Source organism: Henckelia pumila, chromosome 1, assembly GCF_033568475.1.
Source record: "Henckelia pumila isolate YLH828 chromosome 1, ASM3356847v2, whole genome shotgun sequence".
In the NCBI taxonomy this organism is placed as follows: domain Eukaryota; kingdom Viridiplantae; phylum Streptophyta; class Magnoliopsida; order Lamiales; family Gesneriaceae; genus Henckelia; species Henckelia pumila.
The window spans coordinates 137,318,056-137,329,221 of record NC_133120.1 but is presented as its reverse complement, the minus strand read 5'-3'; positions in this window follow the sequence as shown (position 1 = coordinate 137,329,221).

The following is an 11,166-nucleotide window of genomic DNA, read 5'->3' as shown; positions in this document are numbered from 1 at the left end:
CGCAGCTAGGGTTCTTCGAGAAAGGGGGCTTCGAACCATCTTCTTCTATAGCAGCGGTTGATTCGAATTCAAGGATGGGAAGAGCGCTTATGGTTTTATATCTTGTCGAATTCGCTGCTACAATTACTTGAACGCCCAACCGAGGTAACTTGCAAATTTGTGTTGCTTGGTGACTGAAATTTTGTTTTTCTCATGAGAATTGGAGGCCAAAATTGTTGAATGGAAGTGAAGTGTTAGGGTGTTGCTCTTAAATTGCGTATGAGGAATTGTGGCAGTGATTTTTGAATGTTGGCTGTGTATTTTGGTTTGATAACTTTGTTGGAGTGGTTAATTTGTGGTCAATTTTGTTGCTTGGTCGGGGATTGCATGAGTTTGTTGGAGGTGTTTAATTGTTTTTTCATTATTGTTTGGTTGAGTTGTGATTGAAGTATTGTTATGGCGCAGAAAAAGAAGCAAAAGTAGGGTGCATCCTCATCTTCGAATTATTGAGATCATTTTTGGAATGAAGATGCCGCTAAAAACTATACTTTGATGGTCAATAAAAGCATGGTTTGAGAAAGGGGATTCGATAATAACGTCGGTTTGGCTTTGTTTGATGTAAGGAGGGCAGCGTATGCTCGAGGTTGGATTGAATTTGTCAAACCGCTAGCTGAAGCCGTGGTATCTCTAGTCCTAGAGTTTTATTCTAATTTGAAAGTCAAACCTGAACAATTTCATGTGCTTGTGCGAGGACAGAGGGTGGCTTTTGATGGAGCTACCATTAATACACTCTATGGTATGCCGTCTATTAAAGAGGATGAGTATTAAGAGTTTATCGCAGGTGAAGTGGATTACGATGATATCATTGCAACACTTTGTGAAGAAGGGCCTCAGTGAAAAATGAAGGAGAATGAAGTGGTGAATTTTCCTTCCGGGAAAATGAAGCAAGATGCGAGGTCTTGATTCTTGCTTATAGCCGCTTGTGTGTTGCCCACGGACACACTTCTGAGGTGACGAAGAAACGGGCTACCTTTACTTACAGTATTTTCACAAGGAAGACGATTAATTTGGATAATATCATTCGGGATTCTATTCTTGCGGCGGTTAAGGGCACCACTACTAGTGGATTGCCGCATCCTTCTCTGATCATGAACCTTTATGCACATGCTAGAGTTACTTGGAGTGCGGATGAAGAGCTTTTCAAAGTCCAAGGATCTATTACATGTACAACTTGGGAAAATGTCCCACCACCTCCTCGACCAGCAGTACCTCAGGACCGTCCCCCCGGGGCGAACCCACCATAGGGTGAAGGTGGGCCACGCCACCCCCCCCCCCCCCCAACAACCCCTAAATAAAAAAAAATTTGAAATTGTTTTAGTATGTATATATATTAATTTGTATAAGTATTATAGTAATACTTGGCCCATTTCTATCCGAAATACTGTGTGGCATTGCGGGTAGGTCTTTTTTAAACTTTAAATGCTCAAGTTCAAAACGCTGAGCCCGTTTCTTTTTCCCCTTTTACTTTTTTTTTTTTTTTTGGAAAACCCCTTTTACCTATTTTATTAAAATATGTAAATTATTTTTTCAAAATATGTATATAATAAAAAATAGCAACTAATAAAAACAAAAAATGGGTTATTAATCCGGGAAATCCATATTCTTCTAATAAATTATCTAAATTATTTCTTTATTTAAATCTTTAAAAAATTTCCTCTAAAATCATACAAAATAAAAAATTACAAAGTAAGAAAAATAAAATAAAGAGTCTATTCATCATGAAAAATGAAAATCTATATTTTATTGTTTCTCTTATTCTAAATTTCCTATAAAATTATATAAAATAATAGATTTCAAACTAATAAAAAGGAATAATAGATTTCAAACTAATAAAAAGGGATGATATTTATAGTGAAAAGTGAAAAATCTTATGTTTTTATTTAAAATTATCTAAAATAAAAAATTATTATCGTGAAAAATAAAAACTCATATTCTTCTAATTTTCTTCTTCAGAATCAATAGATTTAGAAAAGCCCCACTCATCTGCATAGCTGCACTTTCGGCTACATCAAATTTCTCAATTTCCACAAAATTTTTATTCTAATTGTGTTTATTTTCGGTCTTACGATATGTCGATATATACTTGTTTTCTGTTGATTTTATTTGATTGAGTTATTTTAGATTTTGTTCAGATAATGTTTTGGATTGAATTCATTTTTTTAATAATTATTAGTTGCGTTATCATTTGAAGGATATTTTTATATTATATATATATATATTAATTAATATTCTCTTAATTTCTAATATATTAATATTTCTTACCTTTCAAATAAAAAATCGAGTCTTAGAGTCTGTAATCAAAGTTTAGAAATTAGAAGCAAAAGATGAGTGCCGAATGAAAGATGGTTTGTTTAGATTTTGTTGGACATAAATAAAATAAATAAGGACAAACAAAATATCACCTTCATCTAGATTTTTATTGTTCTACTTAATTATTTTTTTTAAAAAAATATTGTTCATAATTAAAATCACATCAGTTGCTAATTTTTGATATTTTAGAATTTAATATTTGTAATAGTGTCTTGATCAACTGCCTAGATTTTATTTATTTGTATTAATAGTTGGTAAAAACTAAAAAGTTCTTATAGACAACCTTGTTTTAGGGTGATACTGATGTTCTTATTCTTTCAGTTTTTACAGCTACTACATAAGTGTCATTCTTAGCTATGAATATCATCAAAATTCAAAACTAGGTTTTGAAGCAAAATAAATGATGATTTTTTCTCGAATGCATTGATGATATTTACTGAAAGAGACATTGCCAAAATTTTATGTATTAATGATATCATTGATGATTTTGAAAGTTTAAGAGAATATCGAATTGTTTTTAGCTAAAAATATATTTGTTAAAAGTAGTGTAATTTTTATCTTTTGTATTTATTTTGTAAGCGGCCCCCGCAAAACCAAAATCCTAGATCCGTCCCTGGTCTCGCCAGCAGCAGTCAGCCACCACTGCCCCATCTACCACTTCAGGGAGCTGACATGTCTTCCAATAAGCATTTGACACGTTTGGAGCAGCGGATGGAGAGTCATTGTCACAGGACTGATATTTTTATGGATTATATGGTGGATTTTACGATGAACATAGCCCGGTGTATTCCCAGCTCCAGTGATGATCAACCGTTTCCTCCACCACCTTCTTGGCAACCAGAGGGTGACGACATGGACGATGACCACTGATGGTCATTGTCGTTGATATGTGTATTCTCCTAGTTCTTATCGATATATTGCACATTGAGGACAATGCACAAATCTATACTTGGGGGGGAGGGGGGGGTGTTAAATTATTTTGGATGAATTGGCTGTTGAATTGTTTTTTCTGCTGAAGTAGATTTGTTTTGCCTACTGAAGTTGGTCAGTTGAAAAGATAGTATTGAATTTCTGATGGTTTGAGAGTCTCACTGAAGTTTGTCACCAGTTCCTGCTAGTGTTTTATTTTTCATATTTCGTATTGTGTTTTATTTTGTTTAAGTATGTAGCAACCCATACCGGATCTGCTACCTAATCAGAGATAAGAGCATAATTAAGCATGCATTAAATAAAATCGCTGCGGAAGACTTACATACAAGAAGACCGACATAATACAACCGGCTAAACAAACTCGATTATACAACCCAATCGAATCACTTAAAATAAACCTACAGCTAATCTTGCTGTCTTCAAGGGCTACTGGCCTCTCCAAGCTCCCGGTGCTCAATCCCGCACCTAAAACTGCCCCGTCGAATAGAGTGTCCAGATACACCGAAAAGACTGGACGTGAGCGCTAAGTTCAATACGAAAGCACGGATAAACATACAAATATGATGCATGCAAATGACAGGGTATCCATATCTGGGATAACTGTATACAAACTGCTCAGACTGGCGCCTGGAGTATGAGCTCGTCACATCGGGGTAGCTAACCACTGTGTGCGACCACTCACTCCCGAATCTCGGATGCAGACCACAGAGTCCTCTAGGTATTAGTACCTAAGGGTACTCGATATCAAACGTCCAAACAGGGCTGAGTAACCCTAACTGGCTCATCTCAAAAGATGTACAGACGTACATGCACAAGATGATATGTACATGCCATATATCAATAACAATAACATGCAAACACATAAATACAACATATAAGCATGCATATCCGCTGGCAATCCCAGTCAGTACTTACGTACCTTTCTACAGGCAGTCCTAGCAGTCCAACTCTAGGTTTCAAGCCTATCATCAACTCTACAATGCAAATACCCATGCATCATTCATTAAGCTCTAAAAGCCTTAACTAAGCTGTAGTGACCCTTACCCGGATCACCTACTAAACAGAACTTATGCATGAAATTAACTTAATTAAATAGATATCAGAATAAAACTGCGGAAACCATAAATATTATACAATCCCAAGTAAAGGAATCTGTAATTTATCCAAATAAATATACAACCAAATCGAATAGCTGTATAAACCCAAACAACAGTAATAAAACCTAGAAGAAGCTCCAGCTGGTCAACCACTGACTAGCCCCTCCTGGATCCACCCTCCTCGTCCAATCGCAAACCTGCCCCATAGAATAGGGTGTCCAGAAACACAGAGTACGAGACGTGAGCATAAAACGCTCAGTATGAGAGTATGAGTATACATGCATGCAAAGTGAACTCCCTATAGACTCGAGGTCAAGGATCAGATAACAGAGACAGACCGGGCCCTGGTATGTAGCACGCTGTGCCGTCGCTTCAGGAGGTGGCTCCCATACCGAGATAACCGTGGATACGCCGGACCCAAATCGATGGAAGTCCATCCACTAACAGGATAGGGTACAACCCTACTAACAGACATCTCGAAAGAGATACAACAAGATTCAAATGAATGCAGCATAATATCATGTCATATAAATCATGCAGTCACATAATACATGCATACTCAGTCAGGATATCTCGAACAGTACTTTCGTACCTCAAAACAGTGCAAGCTCTACCAACTCTAGGTCCACGCCTATAGTCTGCTCTACACTTCGTCCGTCGTTAGCCCTTTGATGTCGATGCCTCCAGAGCTTGGGCACAACTCCGCTACGACTACCGAACGCCTCGCCGACCTCCGGACCAAGCCTAAGAGGACTAGAACAGCTCCAAAAGGACTAGAATGGAAAGGAGAACTCGGAATTGGCAAATGAAAGTGAAGTCTCGGCCTTATATTTATAGACAACGATCGGAACTTCCGATCCTTGATCGGAACGTCCGAACCTCGATCAGAACGTTCGATCCTGCCATCGGAGCTTCCGAAGATCCTCATCTGCCACGTGTCAAACTTGTTGACTCCGGATAGGGGTGATCGGAGCTTCCGGTCCTGATTGGAGCTTCCGATCTCGCCACACGTCATGCCTGACGTAATATTGATCGGAGCTTCCGATCCTGTTCGGAGCTTCCAATCCTGATCGGAGCTTTCGAACTCACCTTCGGAGCTTCCGAACTCTACCCAAGTAATTATGATTAATTTCTTAATTACTGATTTTGGTTACGGGCTACTACATAAGCTATTGCATACTCCTAAATAATTTAAGGAGACTATAGCTATACCTGCGTCCGTCGTCAGCCAACTGATGGCGACTATCCCGCAACTAGGGGCACACCCCTGCTGCAGCTCCACAGCTTCGAGCACTGCTCCGCTACTATGTCAGACACTGTCTGACTATACTACAATATTTTTCCCTAATCCAACTCTAAAATAAGAGTACCCAAAGCCCTAAAATAGAGCCACGTGGGCGAAGGAGAGGAACTCGGAATTCGCACCAAATGAGGAGCTCGGACCTCATATTTATAGAGCACGTTCGGATGGTCCGATCCTGACTTCGGATCGTCCGAACTGCTTCGGGCCGTCCGATCGTCTCATCGGATCGTCCGATCTCCGCCACGCGTCCAACCAATCGCTTGCAACCATACACCTGTCCAATACACTGTTTGGGCCGTCTAAACTGGCTCTTCGGATCGTCCGAACATCTCCCCGATGACGTCACCAATGACGTATTATTTTGGGATAGCTGGCCGCATGAGTTTGGATCGTCCGAACCCACTTCGGACCGTCCGAAGTCTTCAGAGCCTCCGAAGCATAGCTCCGTCCATGTTCGGATCCTCCGAACTCAAGTTCGGAGCGCCCGAACCTGCCGAACCATACCCACCATTTTTTAGTGTCCTGGATCCATTTCTGAACTCCGTTAATCCATTTGAAATTTCCTTAATCATGTTTTACTTAATCCGAACATGATCCTTCAATTAATTACTCATTAATTGTTAGTTTTGGATACGAGCTACTACATTCTCCCCCCCTTGAAAGATTTCGTCCTCGAAATCTAGGGTCAACCCCGAGAACGTAACATAAACCACTTGCCCAATCCACCAATAGTTCCAGTTCGAAACATCTGGACGAATAACTTTGACAACCCCAAACCTCGCTAAACTTGTAGGGTCGGTTCAATCACTGAATCTCATCAGAACGTAAAACTCGGTTTAGAATCCGCACTCATTCCAAACTCTCACGCCTTTAACAATTATCTTGACAATCACTGCCTTCTTATCAACAATCCTGCAAGGATTGAGTAACACTACTGACTACCGTCAGTTATCCTTCGTTAACCGCAAATGACACGACACCTTCGATCCAAACTACTGACTGTATCAGCCGCACTAACTACAGATCTTAGCGATGACACTCTTGTTAAGATCGTAACTAGTCCTCAGCTATCTCTAGACACGCACGAACTTCATCGCTTCCCAACGAGAAAAACAAGATACAACACATTGTATCTTACTGGTCTAACGATAACGTCGCATCCCTCGATGTTATCGCAAAGCGCTAAACAATCGATCTAGATTCAACTCTCAGTCAAATCCTAGAGATCTCTTTTCAAGAACTCGTCCGAGTTATTCCTTATCACTAAAGATAAAATATTTATTCCCAAAAAATTACCTTATGCGAAGAGAAATGGCAACTACCGGCCACCAGCTCGCAAAGCAATCGCATCGCTGCACATCACTCTAACCATCTGAAATCCTAAGACTAATTGCGATCAACCTTGATCCGAATCTCGCTATCGTAGATAGCATCTACTTGATCACATTAGTCATTATGTCATGGATAACAACAAAATCCTAACAATTCCTGGCATCATAGTACGCACTTTCAAAACTTACCCTGTCTGGTGCTGACGGATGTTCTCAAGAACACCAACTAAGTAAACATATGACAAAATCTCTGTCTACTAACCCCAATTGTGACAAAATCATTGTACACAACTTCTTGTCTTAATGCACTCTTCAAGGTCGTCGCCTCGAAATATACTACCATCCTGCTGAAACTCTCGGATGGACTAACACCATCCTCAGCATTAGTAGTCTATATCGAACGTTTACCTCTATCTCGTCACTAGAGATAGTATCGACGAAAACGATTCCAGTTATCTTGTCCTAAATAACGAAAAATCCTTGACTCACTAACTGGAATAACCAACTTGTTCACCTTGATCCCACATAGAATCTATCAATAATAGCGGCAATCCCGCTATCTCAACCTCTCAATGACACAGCATATTAGAACGGATTGGGATATCAGCGACAATACTCATGCCATGAAGCAACTAATGCTAACCTGCAAATGCTCGTTGAAATCCATAAGCACTTGTCGAATCGTCCCTCAAGAATAACTCTTGAGAACTATGCCGGAAGCATCCAAGCAAAACACTTCGACTAACAGTCCCCAAAACTTTGTCTGCTGACAATCCTGGGACAATCACTAAATCATATTTTCGCAAACTGGATCACTCGTTGCTAACACCAAGCTATGCTCAGATCAAAATCCGCCCATGGTAATCTCAGCAACGCTATCAACGAACTATGATCACAAGAGTCAACCTAAGACAACTTTCGTGATTTGCAGAATCCAAAAGCCCCGATTCCCGCATTCATGGGGATTCCTAACGACTGAAAAATTCCTTAAATGCACTTGAATCGCTGAATCTAAGCATACCATATTTCTAGTACTATCCCAAGTACTTCCTGATTCACTATATCCCAATCTGCACCAATTGGAATAATCTGATTGATTCTAGTCAATCTATTGTAGCTCTCATTCCGCCTGACGATATCAATTATAATCAGACAATTACTTATCAATGACGAACTCTCAGGACTCGATCAGTATCGATGATCTCACTGCCACACGTCCGCAAATCCTAAATACTTGAAATCAAGAGAATCACACTTGATTCAATCCTCTATCTTTGATAGAGTCAACCAACAGCTGCACGTAGTCACTAGTGCCAAGCCTGCACCCGTCTAGACATACTATCCACTGTCTATATTCATTCAAGATGATCATTAGGACCTGCCAGACCCAAAACGCACTACAAGTCTGAAAGATTCCAACTAGCGTTGAACATGTTCCTTATAGTTATATCTCTCGCTAAGGCTGCAACAATTTAAGACTGAGGTAATCTGCCACAATGTCCCACCTGAAATCACCACCAAGTGTACACTGTCATAAGTCACTCTTCCCTCACATCTCAATTAGTCATGTACAATCCTTAGCATCAGATATAACTCATTACTGAAGGAAACCATCATTGTTGGAAAATACTTTCCCCGTGTCAATGTTTCAGACAACTTTACAAAACCATCTCCTGGATAACTCCTACCACAAGAAAATCCAATCATCGACTAGATCCACTAGTCTCGTAGTATCCCATTGACTAAAACTATCTGCTCAGAATACACGCTCGTCAAGGAAATCCCTCCAGGACTAGTCCTTACGGCAGAAATCCAAACCAATATCTCCGACGACAGTCAGACAATATCTGAACCACTGATACCTAACCAGGCACCTAATCCAAGGTCATATCCCATCGTGACTGTTACCAAGACTCTATACTGAGAAGCCTTCCCACCGCCCATCCTGAAGCACAAGGGCTTCCAGACAACATCCGAAGTACGAAGACTCCCAGAGTAACACTGGCATATGGTCGTACCCCATCACGTCTAGTCATGATCATAGTCCATAACTTGGCATATACTCGACCTGGTTCCTGATGAAATCCCATCATCGCAATTCTCAACCTAACGAAGGTCAAACATACTATCGTTATAAGGAAATAACCTAGAACAAAGCCCAAAGTTCCTATCCGAACAATATTTACATACCTCCAGATGAATCACCTCATCACTAGCATTAACCCAGTCAAACGGCTAATTAGTTCAATCCTAGGAAACACCTATACTAACCCCATGTTAATCAGTTACAACTGGCTTACTCAAAACCCATGAGCTAGCATAGTTGATCACTAATAGACTAGGACCAAGCCAAACTTAGAAAATCGCCACAGTCATTCACAAATTCCTGGATAATTAATACATGTATCATTACTTCAAGTTATGTACAAATTCTTTATTACAATCCCATGTAATACATACAGTATTCAAAATACAACAAAATGTACAACCAATAACTTGAAATGATACAACCGGATTCTGATGATTCATTACAACTGAAATACTGTTTACAATTACAACAATACAGTATTTAAAATCATCGTACTCGTCTTCGTTTCTTGATCATGAAGCCTCTAATCAACACACGCATCGATACAAGCATACTCCCGTCCAAGTATCTCTACATGTCCTCCTGCGAAGAACTCCGGAGAAATGGCACATGATAGCTAACCAGCTATGCTCTGCGTCAGTGCATGTCAGTCGACCACCTCTGCTCACGATCTACCATCAGCGTTCTTCTTGTATCCATATCATGCTTTTGAACATGAAGTTTCTCATTTGCCTACCGAAAGCATCGATACAAGCATACCGGCAAAACCATGTTTCGCATGAGTTTAATGACCTTACACTCAAAACCCGTCATGCCTTAAGCACTTGAGGCATTTTCTGGTGAAAGTCTATATGATAGTCTCTCCAACTATGAGTGGAGAATCTCTTCGCACTGAAACCACATGGGTTATTACACACCATTCGTTCCAAAAAGCCCTCAAAGGTATCTGATACGATATACTCGTTTTTCTCTTCCAGGCTTTCCCGGCTGGAATCCATATGTTCTTCGATCAGTATCCCAATGCACCGAATGATGATCCGTACACAGCAGTCAATCTATCTATCGATATGCTACTACTGGTGTTCTCATCACTGTTGCATTCCTTATAGTAAAGACTTCTGCCGCAAACCTCGGCAATAAAGAACCAAATCTTCTTTCGTTAGGTCTCCTCAATCCTACAAGGATAATTCAACGTCTCAGTACTATTTCCCAAGTATCTTGCATGCAGCTCTGATACCATAAATGTAGCAACCCATACCGGATACGCTACCTAATCAGAGATAAGAGCATAATTAAGCATGCATTAAATAAAATTGCTGCGGAAGACTTACATACAAGAAGACCAGCAGAATACAACCGGCTAAACAAACTCGATTATACAACCCAATCGAATTACTTAAAATAAACCTACAGCTAATCTTGTTGTCTTCAAGGGCTACTGGCCTCTCCAAGCTTCGGGTGCTCAATCTTGCACCTAAACCTGCCCCATCGAATAGGGTGTCCAGATACACAAAAAATACTGGACGTGAGCGCTAAGCTCAATACGAAAGCACGGATAAACATACAAATATGATGCATGCAAATGACAGGGTATCCATATCTGGGATAACTGTATACAAACTGCTCAGACTGGCGCCTGGAGTATGAGCTCGTCACATCGGGGAAGCTAACCACTGTGTGTGACCACTCACTCCCGAATCTCGGACGCGGACCACGAAGTCCTCTAGGTATCAGTACCTAAGGGTACTCGATATCAAACGTCCAAATAGGGCTGAGTAACCCTAACTGGCTCATCTCAAAAGATGTACAGACGTACAGGCACAAGATGATATGTACATGTCATATATCAATAACAATGACATGCAAACACATAAATACAACATATAAGCATGCATATCCGCTGGCAATCTCAGTCAGTACTTACGTGCCTTTCTACAGGAAGTCCTAGCAGTCCAACTCTAGGTTCCAAGCCTATCATCAACTCTACAATGCAAATACCCATGCATCATTCATTAAGCTCTAAAAGCCTTAACTAAGCTATTGCGTATTCCTAAATAATTTAAGGAG